Source organism: Peromyscus californicus, unplaced genomic scaffold (assembly GCF_007827085.1).
Source record: "Peromyscus californicus insignis strain IS unplaced genomic scaffold, ASM782708v3 Scaffold_24__1_contigs__length_46423439, whole genome shotgun sequence".
NCBI classification, from domain to species: Eukaryota; Metazoa; Chordata; class Mammalia; order Rodentia; family Cricetidae; genus Peromyscus; species Peromyscus californicus.
Window position 1 is genome coordinate 20,743,409 of NW_026294535.1, and position 18,101 is coordinate 20,761,509.

Consider the following 18,101-nt stretch of genomic DNA (forward strand, 5'->3'; position numbering starts at 1 on the left):
TGAAATCATATAGACACATGTAACTAGGGACAACTGTAAAAAGTTGTACATCTCTAAAAGACCTTTCAGTCTTCCTTATGTGCTATGGCAACTGCCTTTAAACTGGAAGGAAAATTTACATCTGTCATGTTATATAGACATTTGGGGAAATGCTTGAAACTATCACAACAGAGTACATAGTAAACTATGTATTTGGAAGCAAAAAATTTCATTACATATATCAAATATCAATTGCATTGATCACACAATGCTTCCATTCAATTAGAATAAATTAACTTTAACAATGTTGCAAAATTCAAATACATTTAGATGTAATCATGTTAAGATGATATTAATGGTAAAAAATAAAGCATTATATGAATTCTGTATGAGAAGTATGCTCTGAATTATACTCAGAATAATAGGAAAACAAACAAGAGCTCCATCCCACTCTCAGCACCTAAGACTAAGTTGAAACAGAGCACAAAAGCTTATTTTAACTATCTATGACAATTTTACCGTGCTGTTGTGAAATTACTTATTGTTTTCACATAGTATAGCAGCAATACCTATAAAATGAGATGTGAATTTCAGTTTGGCTGTGGAGTGTGGCAGAAAGAATAAATTTGACATAACAGAGTTTGGCTTGAATCCCAATTTCTATGTACTAACTGTCAAATTACACACAAGCCATTAACCTCTCTGAACTTTCTCTGAAAAAAAAAAAAAAAACAAACAAGCCTAATTAAAATAACCTTAAGAGACCATATTAAAGATGTGCTACCATGCTTTCTATAGTTCTTGGTTTAAGACCAACTCTCAATATTTAAGAGCTCTTGCTAGGTATTTATTTCATAGCTAGTTCCCCACTACATATTTTAAAATGTGCTCATCATGAATCCTGAAAAAAAAATAGACAAAGACATTCAGTTTTAAGTCTAGTAGTTTGAACAAATCACAGTAATTAAAATGAGTATAAAGCATCAACATGGGAAAGCATTGATCTCCCAGCATGCTTGCAAAAGTCCAGCCCTTCAATGTGAATGGGCTTTTGCAACAGCACTTTGGTTTGTTTGCTCTACTGGCTGCTCGGCCATGCTTTGTCCTCTTATTATCATGGGAAGTCATTTTTGTTTGAAATCCTTATCATTGCTTTAAGCCCGTCTGCAACTGGAACTGTTTAGGTATTTAATACTATGTCTAATTGCTTATCATTTATGACCAAAGTCTACTCAGTTAAGTTTCTTCCTAGTGACACACAGGTTTTAGAGCAGAAGTTATTGGCTTTTACTTTTTTAGCATGGATTATTTTAATTATTAATATAAATAGTTAAATATTTATAAATGTAGATCAATAGTATAAAATAATGTTTTCATCTTAATATTTTTATACTTCTCTATAATTTGTTATATTCACCTCACCATGATGACCTCCATCATCCCCTCTATGCCCTGTCTGGTCCCCTTCATTTTCTTCATCTGGTCCCCTTCTCAAATATTTCTTGTTCTTTATTTTTATGTGAATTGTTTTTTTCTAACTATTTTAGTTGAGAATGTTAACTTTGAGGATAGGAACAAAATTCACAAGCTGAAAATAATTCATTCTCTGAAGTAAACAAATCATTGGAGCAACATCAATGAACTGGCATTAAACTGGCCTACAATATGGAATTTAAAATGCCTCAGGATTTTGTGTTTGTCACTTTTGATCATATAGTGACATTTTGTTTCATATAGTGAATTACATGATCTCATAGTAATCCAGGAAATTATTCTATCAGGTCTGTATTCTCAGAAGAAAGGGTCATGTATTCAGTTCCAAATACTGGAGAAATACCTATTGATCATTGTTTGTATCTATTGTCACTTAACCTGAAGCAGTGAGAAAGTGGAATTGACCAGGCTTGAGTTAACCTGAGCCACACCAGGAGGAGAATGGTGTCATCACTGGACAAAGGAAAAGGAGGAAGGTAAGGGTACAGCCAGAATGTACTATAGACAATGTGGACACCCTACCAATTGAGAACTTTTATTTTAATGCATCCATTTTCCCATATTGGACAACATGTGGTCATTTCATCTAATCCTCTAGTCTGTCATGGTATTCAGTTCATTATTTTGAAAATCAAGCACATTTTGCAGGTAAATGTTTCTAATGATCTTCCTTCCATTTTCATTATTCTATCTCCACATCAAGAAGTGCATTGGTGTGCTTTTAGTAGATATAAAAATTAAGAATCTGTAAAGGAGTCATTAGGAATTAATTTAGGGAGTGGACATAGTCAGATATAGATGAACTGAAAGTAGATAAAGAGAATACTGGGGGTGGAGATATTCAAGTGAGTAGAAGTGTAATGGGGATTGGGAAAGGAGGAGCCAAAAGAAGGCTTCATCTAAGTTTATATATATATATATAAATGTGTGTGTGTGTGTGTGTGTGTGTGTGTGTGTGTGTGTGTGTGTGTGTGTTTGTGTGTGTGACATAGATATGCCAAAGGGGCTCCAGAGGCACTAAAATAATACATTGCTTTTAGCATTGTTCTTGGTTGTTCATCATAACCAGGCAGTAAAACCCGCTGAAGATACCACATCCTTTGGTTATAGAACACAGAAAAAATCAGTTTTGAACTGACCAGGAAACTCTCCCTGCTGATGAGCTTTCACAGGGATGGAAAGTGGTGTAGGCTGCTAGGTAAACACAAGCATCAGTAGTCATATTTAGCACTAGATCCTATGTGCTACCAAGCTGCCAGGCAAAATGTGCAAAGTCTTACCCAATAGTGGTAAGACTTCATTGGGGTAACCAATCAGTCTCTTGACTGATTATGAAAAATATTCCATAGGCAGAAATTCATGCCTGGTACTGTAAATATTGTTAAATGCCTTGGCTCAGTAAATCACGCCCTAGAGCAGAACCTATTAATGCTGCTTTTCTAAGTGGTTTGGTGAAAAACCCACTTCTTAGTATTTATGTTTTTACCTATAAATTTATGTTGCTCCAAATCTTGTTCTGAGAAGCTTCTTATTGCACAGGGTAGTGGTTAGTAGAAAGATGCATTACTCTTAACATTATTGAGGATAAATATGAGTGCTTGGCTACCCATGGAATGTCTACATCGATACTGCCTCTACATACAAGGTTCAAAGAACAACCCAGGAGAAGAGGTGGAAAGAGTGTAAGGGCCAGGGGGAGAGAAGGAGTGGGGTTAAATTCTGTTCTCTTGATATGATCCAGTTGCTGCAGAAATGAATTCACATCATCAGTCATGGTTACCTATACAAGACCTTCACAAGATTAAAACATACAAAAATTCCAGAATGGAAAGGTAAGAATTTTTTAAGTCTATTCTTGGTTGAGGAGCTATTGGCATTGGATGGCTGTTGGGAGACGTAGACTTTAAAAATGTGTCCCCTGGTGGAATTTGTTATGCTTCAGTGGATGATCTGATGTGCATGTGCATATGTGCAGCCCTAAGTGGACTTAGTTGGTTAAAAATTAGTTGGTTAATTAAAAATTAGAAAAGGAAGATATGAAGTTTGGAGGAAGATGTGGTGAGAGGTCCTGGGGAGAGTTGGAAGGAGAAGGAAAGGGTAGATATGATGAAGATACATTTATACATGCATTAAATTTCCAAGGAGAAATTTAAATTTTTTATTTTTATTTTGCAATACAATTCAGTTCTACATATCAGCCACGGATTCCCTTGTTCTCCCCCCTCCCGCCCCCCTCATCTTCCCCCCAGCCCACCCCCCATTCCCACCTCCTCCAGGACAAAGCCTCTCCCGCGGACTGAGATCAACCTGGTAGACTCAGTCCAGGTAGGTCCAGTCCCCTCCTCCCAGGCTGAGCCAAGCAAGCTGATTGGGAGTTCGGTAATAGGAAGCTCCACTATTGGGAGATGAGCTATAAAGCAGTCTTTGTAGTTATTACTTTGAGGGAACCCTAATGTTAGGGTCAGTATCTCTCTTTCTCAGTGAGCCAAAGTGGAATAGAACCTGGTTTCTGTTGGTTGAGAGACTGAAGAGGCAGCAATGGAACTTTCAGTAAGATGATTCATATTTGGTCCTCCTGTTTCCCATCCTTTGCCCATAAGCATTTTCCTAGGACTTTTGTCTCAGATGTTGGGACTGCCCTGGGGCTAGTTCTTTGGACTGCTCTGTTTCATGTCTCACACAGAATGAACCTCCAGTGTCGTCCAGCAACAGAGTACGAATGCCATTTTCAGTGTGGAAAATGAAAAGGCCAGAGTCACATAACTACTGATACTCTCTGAAGACTTGTGGTTTGATACCCCTCGTTCAATGTTGACTTTCGTATCTACTATTAATTGGGTTTCAAAGTTCTCTGCTATGGAGAGCTAGACAGACTGTCAGAAGACAGGGTTTCCTGCAAATGGAGTTTTCAGAGATTCCTCCTTGACATCCTCAACTAGAGGGAAATATAGTCAGTGTAATCTCAGAAAAAAAAAAGACAGCAAATGATCTGAACAAGTTAAATAACTATATTTCCACCAATTTTCCTTTTCAAAATTAGGTTTCCAACACTCTGTGGGAATGCCTCACATTTACTTACACTGTTTGGTACATTTTTAAAAATTCATTTAATTTCTAAGGGTTTTGAAAAAAGAAGACACACTATATTATTAAATAGCCCAGGTAAGCCTATGAACCTCAGTATTCTCACTTAAAAACTGACAATTGCCGGGCGGTGGTGGCGCACGCCTTTAATCCCAGCACTCGGGAGGCAGAGCCAGGCGGATCTCTGTGAGTTCGAGGCCAGCCTAGGCTACCAAGTGAGTTCCAGGAGAGGCGCAAAGCTACACAGAGAAACCCTGTCTCGAAAAACCAAAAAAAAAAAAAAAAAAAAAAAAAAAAAAAAAAAAAACCTGACAATTATCAAGTCTACTTTTTGAGCTGTTTGCAATGACTGAAAGCTAAATATCTACAAAAAAAAATTTCCACTGTGCCTATAACTACAGTAAGATTGGTCTTAAGGAATGTTATACCTTAAGAAATTCAAGAATTTCAGCTCTTCTTGGTTATAGCAAATAACAATACTGCAGTAAGCAGTTATTACTTTGATTGTTGTTGCAGTGGTAAATAGCTCTCCCCGGTACCAGAGCTAATCTAGGTATTTTAGTACCAGTGTGGATTTGTGAAGTTGAAGTCACTCATTCCTCACAGTTCTTATGTCAGATAGATGCTTTTATATCTCCCACTGAAATAAGGAAACCCACACACAGAGGTGCAGACGCTTCCTTAGTGTGGTCAGTGAAGTGGCAAAACCAGACTTTGAGTCTAAGCCATTTGGCTCCAGTGTCTGGATAACTTGGGTCACAGATAGACTTCACTCATTTGTAACATAGCAACAGCTGTCACAGTTACTATGGGTTTTTTTTATGAGGATTGTGTGAGAAATTATGTTATAGAAAACCTGCTGAGGACCAAGTAAAGTTAACTATTATTTTCAAGCATTAAACTTGAATCCTTCTAAAATCTACATATATTGTTTGCTTAAAATCTCCAAAGAATTGTTTTTATAATCTCTATTTCACTTAAAGTTTGCAAAACATTTTCTCACTTGAACTAATTGAAAAAAAGTGAATAGCAGACAAATTTCTTTACATGGAGTCTTACTATTTTTAATCCACATAATATAATATGTAGCTAAAACTGAAATGTTTGGATTTCAGTGAAATGTAAATTAGCGTGATGAATTTTTTCTTATGTTATATCTTACATATGCAGAATCATCCAAATATCCTTTGTCATGTATTTGTGAACACATAACAATGTCTGAATTTACATACTGATCTTGAATCACAGTGTCCAAACCTTATTAGAAATAAAAATAATGATTATTCTCAGAATATGATAGTTTCAGTGTGCTTGAAATTGCACATATAATATTCACTCAGGCCATTCAATAACTTCTGACATTAATGTTCTTATTCTGCTTGACCATTGAGACTCCCAAATGTGGAAAGATTTGAACAAGGTCTCAGTAGCTCAGATTCCTGTCCCATATTTGAAATAGCAATTAATGACCTCAAAGTTCACAGTTAATGATGTCTCATTGTTAGGAATTGATTGTAAGCATTTATAATCTTTACACTACTCCCATGCATATTGAGTTCTCAATATTTAATAAAAAAAATTGAGAAATTGTATAATATGTAAAAGTAGAATTCAAATATAAAATACATAATTATAAGTTTGTTCAGTTTCATTTCTGTATAGTGTGATAAAACACCCCACCCAAAGCAACTTAGGGGAGTAAAGGCTTTATTTGGCTTGCAAGTCCAGGTTGCAGTTCTTCACTGAGGGGAAGTCAAGCAGCTTGTCCCATATCAGCCATGCTTGGGAACTAAAGTTAACAAATGATTGCTACTGGTTTCTTGTTTGCTACCTGCTTCCATCTAGCTTTCTCCTGTGTGACATAGGTCAAGACCCCCTGACAAGAGAATGATGCTGCCCATGGTAACACAATGGGTCAGGTCTTCCTACAGTAATTAACAAAATGACAATCCCCCACATATGCATCCACAAGCCAATCTGAACTAGGCAATTCTTCTATAGTGTAGCAGTCCTCAGTTCCTGATCCCAGGTTGTGGCAAGTTGACATTTAAAACTACGCACATACAGACACATCCTATATGGAATTATTAATACCTATAAGCCACTATATATTTATAACATCACTTATTTACACATTATCATACAATGTTCAAGTAGTATGCTTATACTGCTAAAATAAAATTTGGAATTGCTTATTTACTTAATAACTTTAAGTTGATGTTTTTATATGTAGCTCTCCTAATTCATATGCCTCACGCTGAAGCAATTTGTGATGATTAGTTTTAAATGTCACCTTGACTTTACCAGAGGGTACCTAGATATTTGGTCAAGTATTTCCTTGAGTGTTTCTCTTAGAATTTTCTTGGTTGGAGACTAACATTTACATAATAAATGAAGTAGAACAGATACTCTTGATAACATAGGTGCTTTATCTAAAAAGTTTGCATAGCCCTGAGAATTATTCTCATCTGACTGCTTTGGGTGTGAATAAAGGTGTATCCTATCACTAGACTCAAACAGAAACATTTTCTTTCTCCGGGTCTTGAGCCTGCTGGACATACATTACTGACTTTCCTCAGTCTCCAATTTACTAACTTATTCTGTAGACATTGAAACTTGGCAGGCTCTATATTGATGAACCAAATATTTACCCCTTTAAAATATAGTCTCAAATGTAGCTTCTAGAACAGCTCAGTTGCAGACAGCATTTTACATTATGACTCTATTACTGTAGTGATATGGTCACCTTGCCAAACCAGGTTGCCACATTTGAGTGGCTTATTCTTATGTATATATTCCTTCTTCTTCCTATTTTTAGTTCTATTTATAGAATTTTATTCATTTAATACTATGCAGTTCTTGAGTGAACACAGGACCCAGAGGGAAGAAAAAGTATTAATTGATCCCTAATCCTCTTCTTCCCCATGGAAGTCACACAGTCATTGTATAGACAAAAACTGTGCTTTTATTCTACATCAGGCTTCTTGGTCAGTGTGTGGAACCTGCAAAAATGCCTTTAATATGCTGAGCATAAGGTCCCATCAGGAAACAGCACTGGGCAGGGAAGGTCACTCAGAAAGATGCTTAATTTAGCTCAGGGCCTGTCGCATTAATGGCTTCAAGAGGGCATCTATTTTTGAAGGATATATGGTACCAAACAATGAATAATTTTAAATTAGCAATTATCTCAAACGTCCATATGTAATTATTGCAGTTTAATGACAACCTGTCCTACTAGTTCTTAAATGTCAACTGCTTTTTTAAAAAATGGAGGGTCATGAGCATTGTTATGCTAATTACCCACTTTATTTGAAGGGATTTTTCTTATCAAGATTGTTCATTCTTTTCAGAAGAACAATACTAATACAATGTCAAAAGAAGAAGAAAACTAAGCCCTCAAAAGTAAAGAACTAAATAGTTATTCAAAGGATAGTATTAAAAATTACATTAAAAATTGTACCACTAACTCAGATAATCAAAAGTAGATCCCAAGAGATTAAATAGAAGAAAAAGAAAACCACTAATTTGTATTCGAGTAAATATCTTTTATTATTTTCCATAGAACATCTTTAATTTTAGTTTTCTATAGACCAAATGCAATCTTTTCCAAGAATAATTGATTTCATGAACTCTGCATATAAAGATTCCCTTAATAAAGGGTCTTTACCCTTGCGGGTTCACAGTAATCCCCCAAAACAACCCCAGTGGAGGGATAAAGTAGAAGAAGAAGAACAGACAGAATATTAAATAGATGCTGATGGCTGGCATGGAGCCTGTCTTCTTCCTGAAGCGTTATGTGTGTATGTCGAGGGGGCGGGGGATTTTAAGATACACAAGCACATTAATCCCAAGCATGCACTTACTCATCTCAAAAGCAATAGAGAGCTGGTTGTTTGGAGACCGCTGAAAAGCCAATGAAATGTGATAAATTACAGACACTTAAAAAGATAGAATTACCAGGCAAGAGGTCATGGGAAGTACACTAGTCAAAAGAACTGAGAAGCTGAGCTTACTTAGAGCTTGGCTGGGGTGAAAGCAGCGAGGCTCAGAGATAGGTTAATGTCAGAACAAATACAGGAAGCCATGTAGAGAAGAGGTAAGGGTGTGGACCCTGGAGCCAGACAGCCTGGGACTGAAGCTGGCTTCCTCTAGCCACTCAATACTTGGCTGTAGGACAATTCTTTTCATGTATCTGTGCCTCCTTTTCTACACATCTAAGGCAGGAGCAATGTTGAGTGTGTTCACCAAAGTATGTAGGAAACAAGACTGTAAAACATTTAAGAGCCATGCTTGGCATGTGGCAAACACCAAATGTCAGCTATTTATCATTTATTAATTTTAAAAGCCATCTGCTAGAAGAGAGGAGAGTTTGAATTACTGAAGTGAATCGAATCTGAAGAAACTGCTCCGAACTGTTATGTGTACACAGTAAATCACATTAGACTCTCAGTAAAAGGACACAGAGTAACCCACAAATGCTGGCTCTTGCTGTGCTACAACTTTTCTGAACACATCCGCCCAGGAAACCTGAGAGGTAGGTGCTATTATTATCTGCACTCACAGCTGAGAGAACAAAAAGATTAAACAAAATCAGCAGAAAGATCACAGGAGATACATATGTTTACTCTGAACCTCCTTGAAACACAATGGGCTCTGCAGCCTCCATAACAAGGCCCAGGTTCTAGTCATGTATTAGGACTTTGCTCCAAGCCAATCAAAACGTTACTTGTGTGTTACAGAAGTGGTCTCTTTATTAACAATCTGCTTAATTGCTATAGATTCCTGGAGGACAGGGAAACAAACTCAGAAGGAGACAAGAGGAGAAAGCTAGGCTGATTGTGGGCTATATTGTGTGTGCAGAGGGGAGCCATCTTCCAAATCATTGTTAATATATTCCCAGTTGTGACTCTGCAACAAGGACTCTCTGTGCTTTGTTAAGAACTCCATGTCCACAATGTACTGTCCTGAAGGTGTGCACATTATGCAGCCACAAAATTATCAAATGCGTTTACTCTTTCCTCGGGGAAGAGTAACAGGCCCCCGCCTTCTGCCACACTAACCTTTCCTTTTATGTGTTGAGTTTTTTTGCCTCCTGTTCCCTCTCCCGTTCCTTATTGCTTATAAACATTCAAATCTCTATAGCTTTTGCTGAAATGTGCAAGTTTTCCTGGGGCTGTGATCCCAGTTGATGTATCACTTGCTTCTCCACCCCCCCCACTTTCTATGGTATGCAAGCAACCATCTGCTGTTGTAAACGGCATTGTCGCCAGCACAAACTGTCAGAGGTAAGTTAGGAAGACTCAAATCTGTTGCCACCCTGCAGAGGAGAAAAAAAAAAAAAAAAAACCTGCTCTAAATTTCCCTAAAGGTTACCTATATCCAAAGCCTGACTTACTTCCATTTGAGGAAATTAAAATGAAAAAGGTCTAGAAATGCATCTCGTTGATAATACAACTACAGCCAACCCACTTTGTGATAAATGCCACAAGGGAAGACTCAGTCTTTTGGTATAGTGTTCAAATGTCATCCGATAACAGCAGTCCTGCAATTTTGTTGAGATTGTTATGTATACCTCCTTTGGACGTAGCCAATAGCGGAGAGTAATGTATAATTATAGCCAGGACAGGTCTTGCTGTTTCATGTGGAAGTTTATTGTTAGGCTCATTATTGTTACTCTAGAGCAGATTCCGGACTTTGTAGTCTTTCTAAATAGCCAGAGACAGTCAGTTGGCCTGATTAAATGGTTTAATCTCAGATTTTAAAAATTAATACTGTTCTTCAGAGCAATTTGAGATGTCTGAATGGGGAGGCTATTTTTCTTTTCAATTTTTTCTTCCCTCATATATGACATCCCAACCAGTTTCCCCTCCCTCCTCTCCTTCCAGTCCCCACCTCACCCCAGATCAAGTCCACCTCCTTTTCTTTCAGAAAAGATCAGGCCTCTCAGGGATATCAACCAATCATAGTTTATCAACTTTCTATAACACTAGACACCTCCCCTTCTTATTAAGGCTGGGCAAGGCAACCCAGTATGAGGAAATGGGTCCCAAAAGTAGGCAACAGAGTCAAAGACATTCACCACTCTCACTGCTAAGAGTCCTGCACGAACAGCAAGCTACACAATTGTAACATATATACAGAGGGTCTGGGTCAGACTCATGCAGGCCCCCTGGTTGTTGGCTCCGCTCTGTAAGTCCTTGTGTGCCCAGGTGTGTCTATTCTGCTGGTTTTCTTGTGTTGTCCTTGATCCCTCTGGCTCGGGAAGGCTATTCTTACCAAGTGGATGATGACTGGCATGCTATCAATGAGATGGACTATCTTAGAAGTCTTGAATATGTCTTTTCACAACCTCGTGCTGGCATGCATTGTCGTTTGTTGTTTACAAGAACATTTAGAAAAAGGATCAAATGTATGTTGCCAAACGTTAGATAAAAGATTTCTTTTGTGGTGCTTAATATATATGAGAAGTCCTTCATCAGAAGTTAAAGGGAATAATAACCTTCTGCCTTCCATATTTCATACATATTCTCCTATAAATTCAACGTTTGACAAGAAAAATAAGTGTCTTCCTGAAGCAGCACCCAGGTGTTCAACATCAATTTCTGGATCATTCTCTTTCTGTAGATTAAACACAGAGGTTTCAGGAAATGGGCAGTTACTGGGTACAACCACACTTAGGGCAGCCCCTTGCCGGGTGTAGTTGGCCAACACAAAATGAACTCCCTCCCTCCTTCTCCCCTCTCTCTTTTTCTGCATTTTGATTTTCATTTTTTGTTTGTTTGAAAAAGAGAGAGACAGCATAAAATTGGGTGGGTAGGGAGCTGGGAAGGATCTTGCAGCATTTAAGAAAGGAAAATAATATGATCAAATATACTTGAAAAAGTTAAATAAAGGAGTCATAGAAGATGATCCTTAAAGTAAAGAAAACTAAAATTGTATTGTAACCTTCCAGAATCCATGGAATCAATGAATTTAAATGCAAAAAAGAAATTTTTCTGTAGCATAAAGCATTGATGTCCAGGAGTTATTTCATATTAGACATCTGTCTTGATAATAGCTCAATTTTGCAATCTTGATCCCAAGAAAGAATAATTTACAGAAATTATTTGTTTCCACTAATCTTTTATTTATAGCCATGTTTTCTTTTAAGGCAATTTAGGAAAGACTTTCAGTCTTTGGATGCATGCTGAGATTGTCCTGTGAACACCTCTGAGAATCTGGGCTTTGGAACACACTGACACATGTCAGTCAGGAAAATGATAGGCTGCTGTGATTTGAGCATAAAATGAATCTGTTCTCTTGAGTTCAGTTTCAGGGAGTGACTGGATGCTGGTGCACACTGTCTCATTGTCTTTGAGTACTACCTAACTTTGCTCACTGGCAGGAATGGTGTTGGACTAACTAATGAGGGATTTTCCACTGCTGACATTCACATACAAGTTAAGAGCCAAGGGCTTTTTGTTTGTTTGTTTGTTTAAGTTTGCAAACAACAATGGAAATTACAGAGCACTGGGACACTGAACAACAAAAGGAACTCTACAAGGAAAGTTCACAGAAATTTCAAGAGGTGTGCTGCAGGAAAAAGTTACAAATTTCAATTAAACATCAGATAGATAAAATAGTGTCAGATTGCCTATGAAGAACACTGGGACTGAAACAGAGACAGAGAAGAATATGCACGCACTAAATATGCAAGTAGGGAGGCATATCAAAAGAGGAAACTCCCCATTGGAATACATGACTTGATCAGATTAACAAAGCGTTATGCTAGGGAAATATGTGGGTAAGCATGTAGAATACATTCCAGTTCGATGACTTGGATATGTGTAATGCAGCATGATTTATAACAGACCTTGATTAAGGCCTTTCAACTTGACATGTGAGTATTGATGAGAACCTAGCTATCTTGTTCCAAAGTAAACATGCCTGATATGGTACAAAGTTCAAAAGTAGTTATTTTATGGTGTATATGATGGTCTTTTAAGGTCATTTTTTGAGAAATTTTACTTATAGTGAGACAGAGATAACAGCCCCAAATATAATTACTATCTGGGCTACATACAGGCTAAAGATTCACATGATGAAGCTATAATATGGCAGCATGCAGAAGAAAGACTTTCAAAGAGGACTCCTGAGGGTGGAAATGAGTGGTTCTATGATTCCTGTGACTTCTCTTGGGGCTCCTTTCCTTCTCTTGGTTTACCTTGTCCAACTTCAATGATCTTTTTTAATAAAACAAAAATATCTTATTATGTTTCATTGTTATCTTTTAGAAGCCTGTTCTTTTCTAATGAGAGATGGAAAGGGAATGGATCTAGATGGAAGAGGTGGTGGGAGTAACTGGGAGGAATAGAAGAAGGGAAAAATGTAATCAGGATATATTGTATGAAAAGAGAATCTACTTTTGATAAAAGGTGAAATTTTTCAAATAAATCCCAATTAGTTAATACAAAGACCTGTCTCAGATCTAAATCTTGTACACATTTTTCTAATACAGCAAGTAAGATTCTTATATAATATGAATATCAATCATATAAATAAAATGTACATGCAATCCCTATCCAGTTACCTGAGGCTTAATTCATTTTATAAAACTAATGTATTATTACCTTGTCATCTTTCTGTTATATAATATCAACCAGCTGAACAAGGAATTTGAAACTTAAGTAAGAAAGAAAATCATTTAAATCCTTTTAATGACAGTAAGCACAGAGTTAAAATTTTTTTCTTGAATATATTAAGCTTTGCCCCACTTTCAACAGTTCAATTATAAAGTGTGTGTGTGTGTGTGTGTGTGTGTGTGTGTGTGTGTGTGTGTGTGTGTGTGTGGTTACTGATTAAGTCAAGGTCTTACCCCAGACATGCCCTCAAATGAATATTCTCAGAATCTGTTCTGTTTCTACAGATCTACTGTGAATCCCAGGGTGTTCTGGAATTTCAGATCTTCCTACCTCTGCCTCTTGACTGCTGGGATTACAGGTAGATACCATCATTATGCTTGAATTATGAAAAATTTTTATTAGATTTGATTTTTTGTCCGATGATTGAATGAGTCACTGTCATCTCTTGAATCAAATTAAGTAAAAAGTACAAATCTAAGTTTGCATATTTTACTTTGCACAGGAAATTTAATTCTCATGAATCAAATGCGTGCACAAGATTTAAACCTTACAATTATGTATTTGTACCTTGTATGTGTAGAAATAAAATATTGCAGTGAACTTTCTGTCTTTATGAGAAATGATAGATACATCTTCACTCTGTGCCAAGCTGAGCATGTCTGCACACCTCACTAATGGCTCATTTGGAATATATCATGTGCTATCTGTATGATCTCCAAAAATGTACAAATGTTATATAAGCTAAAATTTGCACTGTAAATAAATGACTCAGCTGTTGCATAGTTGACAATGTACCCAGGTATTGGAAACAAACTTACAAATAGTTGCTGGTCTTAAGGAGTTCATCCAGTACTTGACTCTTTTGTCTGAAAAGTATATTTAAAAACAAGCAGAGGGTTTTTCTTTAGATTTTGACAGAGCAATAGACACAGTCAGTATCACTTGCATTTTGGCAGAGACTGGAATGCCAGTAAAGGAATGGGAGAGCTTTAGAGAGGCAATAAGAGAAGTCCTGATGTGCTCTGATTTGAAACCAGTGGCACAGGGAGGCTGTAGGTTGATGATAGGTTAAGGGTTCGTTTCTGGTTACTCTGAAGAGTCATAAGTTAAAAATGGGGGTATAAGTTATGGAGACTTTTAGGCCCTGGACTTAGACATCTGTTATTGGGGAAATCCTATAGTGCTAAAAGAAATATTGATTTAACTTCACATAAATTTTATTTGCCAAGAGAGTAGAATGTCTTCCTTGGCTGGTAACAACAGAGGGTGGGTTGAGTCACAGGGCATGGCATGGATTGTGTTCTGAACTCTATTTTTGTATATAGTCTGGCCATTATCATTTTACTCAAGCACCTTTTCAGATTCTTAGTAATATTCATTCACTATAAAACTCTTAACAGTTAACCAATTGGGTAATCATATAAACTGTTTAGGCTTTCTTAGAAGATAAATAAAAAATAATATTTTAAAGGCCTGTTTTAATATGTTTGGTTTTATTTTAAGCATCAGGTATCAAAAGTGTTAAGCATACGGCATTTGCTTTTGAGTTGTTAGTCAAGGGAGTCCAAGAAACCACCGCCCCCCGCCCCCAAAGAAAATACTGGCTTTTGCTCTTGGTGCCTTCCAAAAAATTAAGGCAAGACCCTATTGATGATACCATATACTTTTGACACAGGGCTTGGAGGATCAACCTAAATCTGACTGAAAGCCTATTACCTGAGGACTAGCTCTGATAATATTCCAAGTTGCTATGCAAATTGCCAAGGGAGAAGAGCAATCTAGCTATATATAGCCAGAACTGCAAGATAATCCTAAAGGTGTAACAGTGGCACTAATATCCTAGGGGAAACCAACAGCCACTGAATGTACTTAAGGGATAGACAATTGAAGGGAATTTATGCCTGGCACCATGAATGTATCCAACTACTGTTGTATGCTGTAGAATCTCCAGGAGAACCTACCACTGCCACTTTCTGTAAAAAGTGTAATGTCTAAATACATTCTGAATGCTTATGCTTGTATCCACAGAAGAGTGCAGCTCTCACCTTTCTCAAAGAAGCCTCTCTTTACAACAGAAGGAAATCATTACAGAAAGCCACAACTGGCCAAATGATAGAGATCAACCAACCATAGAGTGCCTGTCCAAAATAATACCTTTGCAAAACAACCTCTACACTTAAAGATCAGGGAACATTTCAGAAAAGGAAACAGAAAGACTGAAATAAGCCAGAGAACAAGAACATCTGCAATGAGATAGTCTCTTCTTAAAAAAAAAAAAATGGGCAAGGGGTCCCACCATAGGTAATGGGGTCTAAAAAGCCAGTTCCTGATGCAGGGGCAAGGGGCTTGGTCCTGCCTCAATTGAATGTACCAGGCTTTGCTGACTCCCCATGGGACGCATTACAATTTGGAGGAGGGGATGAAAAGCAGAATTGGGGGAGGTGAGGCTGGGGTGAGATGGGAGAGGGCTCTGTGGTTGGAATGCAAAATGAATTTTAAAAATTCTTAAATAAAAAAAGAACAAATACCTTTAAAAAGAGTGGGTAGAAAGAGGGGCTAGATCTAGGATGAGGTGGGGGAAGAAGTAGGGAGTGAATGTTTCCAAGGTACATTGTATGAAATTCTCAAAGAAATAATGAAATTATTATGTTATTAAATTTTTTAGTATTAATCAGTGACTTCTTAGCCTTTTATAAAGTAGAAAATACTAATACAAAAATCTAATTTGTATTCTTATTTAAATATTTCATTAAGTTAACGGGCATAATTCCTAAGGACTGAAATTTGGTGCAACATTTGCAATTTAAGTAAAACATTCATTTTTTTTTTCTTATCTGAACATGACTGGGCAAAGAAAGTGCTCTAATAGATGAAGTGGATTCAGGAGTTAATACCAATGAATATGAGTTTTGTTGTTTTTATATTATTTTAGTTGAATAGCCCTTGTAAGAATATACATTTTAGATATAGACTTATATACTTATTACTGATGTGTATATATGTATATGCATGACTTTTTATGTACACCACATGTATTCAGGTATCTGCAGAGGCCAGAAAAGGATGTCACATCTCCTGGAACTAGACTTATAGGAATTTGTGAACTGTTTGATGTGGGTACTGGAAATTGAACACAAACCCACTGTAAAAACATAAGCATTTCTGCCAACCCTAAGCCTAGATCTCTTATTTATTTCCAGCACTAAGCCTAGATCTCTTATTTATTCATTTTAATTTAGCATTTTAAGTTATTGAATATAAGTGTTACAAGCATATCTAAATAATATGATGTAGATAGAAGAGTGATCATCCAGGCATCTTTGAATACTCAAGAATATATTGATTGAGATGGCTTATTTTCTTCCTCATACAGAAAAATCAACCCAACATTGTCTACATTTAAATATTTTTAAATGTATGATTACTTAGAAGAGTTTCTTAGGTTGCCATAACAAAGTGCTACAAAGCATGTGTCTTTAAACAATGTAATTTTGTTCCCTTATGTTCTGAGAGCTGAAGGCCTCAAACCACAGTGTACTCAGTCCTGGGCTGCATCTGAAGGTTCTAAGGAGGACCTTTTCCAGTGGACTATAGCTTCTTCTGGCTCCCAGTAATTCTTGGACTTCCTTGGTTTATGATAGCTTAATCACATTTGGAAATGATATCATGTGGCCTTCACCTCTGAGAACCTGTGTCTCTCTCTATATACTCCATTTCTTTTAAGAACAAAGGTTGTCTGATTAGGAGCCAACCTCCAAACACCAAGATGCATTCATTATACCTTGGTTTCATCCATCAAGTCCTTGTTTACAAAATTCATCAAATGCAAACATGAGAGTTGGGATTTCCACATATCATTTAGGATAACACAATCTAACCCAAAATATTTTCTTCCTTTGCATCTGTTAAGATTAGGTAGGCCAACTAATTCTTCCTCCTTTAAGCTCAAAGCTTTCCTCTGGATCAATTTTCTGGCTGAGTTACCAAATCTTAATTCCAGAAAAGACCTAGGAGATATGTAGCTACTTTTATGGTTTTGATCTGGAGTGTCCAACAGAGACTCACATATTAAGAGGTTGGATACCAACCTGTAATCCTTTGGGTGGTAATGGAGCATTGTCAAGTGGAGCCTAGCAGAACAAACCTATGTAACTGAAGAGTGTGCTCTGGAAAGGTGTACTGGAAATCTGACCTTTTCCACATTTTCTTTGCTTCCTGTTTGTCATGAATGTGAACATACTTTCTCCATTACATATGATATGGTGTCTTGCCTCACTGCAGACTGAAAAATCTGTGAGAACACATGATCATGGACTGAAATCCCTTAAATCTTGAACCGAAATAAATATTTCCCTGTGTAAGTTAATTTCTTTCAATTTTTATTTCATTCAAAATAACCTAACACATCCATGTATTCATATAATTTATTTTTATACTTACCAAATTCTGGTCATTAACCTAGCTATTTACATGTATTATTTGACTTAATTTTCACAAATATTCTGTTAACTCTCATTAATCTTTTCACCTTACATGAAAGATAACTGAGTGGTTAAAAACCAGATAAAAAATCAACTTGATTAGCCGTAATTATTTGATTGCTCTAAATCACTTTAATTAGATACCCCCAAGAAGAAATATTCCTATAAGAGGCATAATTCAAATGAATTCAAGACCATAAAAGAATTTTCCTTCCTGGATAATACCAAGGAATATTAAAAATAGTCACATAATAATAGTCTTCTTCTGTATGATGGATTATATCTTAGCTCTTATCCTTTCAAACCATGTGACAGCACATGTTATTAGAGGTTCACTCAAGGCAAAAGCAGCAATACCATAGCGAGAGCAGTAGAAATCAAATAAACTTACACTGAGAGCCATGTGAGAAAATCCTTCAGCAAATTTCTCAACACATGGCAC

At 36.8% G+C, this 18,101-nt stretch overlaps 1 long non-coding RNA gene across 2 annotated transcripts; it reads left to right on the forward strand.

The window, feature by feature from the left end:
• Positions 1-1,851: 1,851 nt before the first annotated feature.
• Positions 1,852-14,504, forward strand: LOC128120003 (uncharacterized). Of its 2 annotated transcripts, none has more exons than XR_008221748.1 (3): positions 1,852-1,949; positions 3,215-3,305; positions 13,463-14,504. It is a non-coding gene; the product is annotated as an uncharacterized LOC128120003 (long non-coding RNA). The 2 variants fall into 2 exon arrangements; XR_008221747.1 differs by lacking the exon at positions 13,463-14,504 and adding an exon at positions 4,157-4,243.
• The last annotated feature ends 3,597 nt before the right edge of the window (positions 14,505-18,101 follow it).